Source organism: Sitophilus oryzae, unplaced genomic scaffold (assembly GCF_002938485.1).
Source record: "Sitophilus oryzae breed Bouriz unplaced genomic scaffold, Soryzae_2.0 scaffold_1007_pilon_pilon, whole genome shotgun sequence".
NCBI lineage: Eukaryota > Metazoa > Arthropoda > Insecta > Coleoptera > Curculionidae > Sitophilus > Sitophilus oryzae.
The window spans coordinates 191,848-193,179 of record NW_022145624.1 but is presented as its reverse complement, the minus strand read 5'-3'; positions in this window follow the sequence as shown (position 1 = coordinate 193,179).

Sequence of the window (1,332 nt, the reverse complement as noted above, 5' to 3'; positions counted from 1 at the left end):
ATGGTCATTTAACGACAGAATTGAGAATATAAAGAGTGTATATGTTACCGGTAAAATTTGAAATCCGATAATATATAGAATTCCTAGGTATCATATGAGGGGTTCAGAAGTGAACTGGATCAAGTCCTAGAAGATAATTATGGAGAAAATGAGAGTTAAAGTTTTTTATTGTTACTTAATTAAAATAAAACAAGCTGGAGAAGAAAACTTGACACAATGCTTTATTATATTTTAAATTGTATAATTGCAAACTAAAGTAACTCAAAATACAACTGTGGTCATTTTTGAGAATGTTTGCTTATAGTTTTTTTTGACTTGAACCATTTTATTTCTGAAAATATTTGAAATTTTAGATATAAATTGGTTCATCGTTACATTCTTCTTCGTCATTAAGGGATTTGTTGACTTCACATTGTCTATTAATAATGTTTTCTTCGATTTTTAAAAAAATTATGGTATATAGGCGGGATAAAGGGAAGATCTTTCATGTGTTGACTTTTAGAGTGTGTTACGTTACGTCTACATGAAATGATAAGATTTTTCTTCCTCGTCCAGTTTTATTCAGATCAACAACATGTCAGATATCTAAGTATTTGTAAGAAAAACAGCCGAACTTACTGTTGAAGTAATAGTGAAAATAAAGAATAATCAAACTATACTTTCAGAATCGATAGAATCAGACCTTTAGATGGCTGATAATCTGATTCACTTGGTGCAAATGGTTCAGACATTGTTTCGTTGCCATCTATTTTATCAAAAAAATGCTTTTAGCTCTAAACTTTAGCATGTGTGTTAAAATCGCCCACAGCGTTAAATTTTACGGACTTGATCCAGTTCACTTTTGAAAGGAATCAACAGAATATTCAGAAACCAAACAGAAACAGGCTATAGCTGCTTAATACGTGAAGTATGACTGTCTCTATGTATGATTCATTTCTCTAACTGGAAAAAACAATATTTTATAAACGTATAAAAACGATTATCTTAAAATAGTAGGAAATTGGACTTGATCCATTTTAATTCTGACCACTCCATACAAAATTCCCAAAATTATCAGGCACTGTATGAAATAATAGTTATTTAGAATGCCTTAATTTTATATTAAGCCGGTAACATAAACATACATACATACATAACTTACGGTCCCTACTAACAACCGAATTGACAGCATAAAATTATGCACGGCTTATTATCGCCGAATGTCCTGTTTCCCATTCGTTTTATTCTCTCTTTTGCCTTTTCAAATGTGACGTTAATGATATAGGGCGGACATTTCCACCTCGCCGCGCCTGTCACTCCGATTCCTCGGCCTGTCATTACGAACTGTCGGTC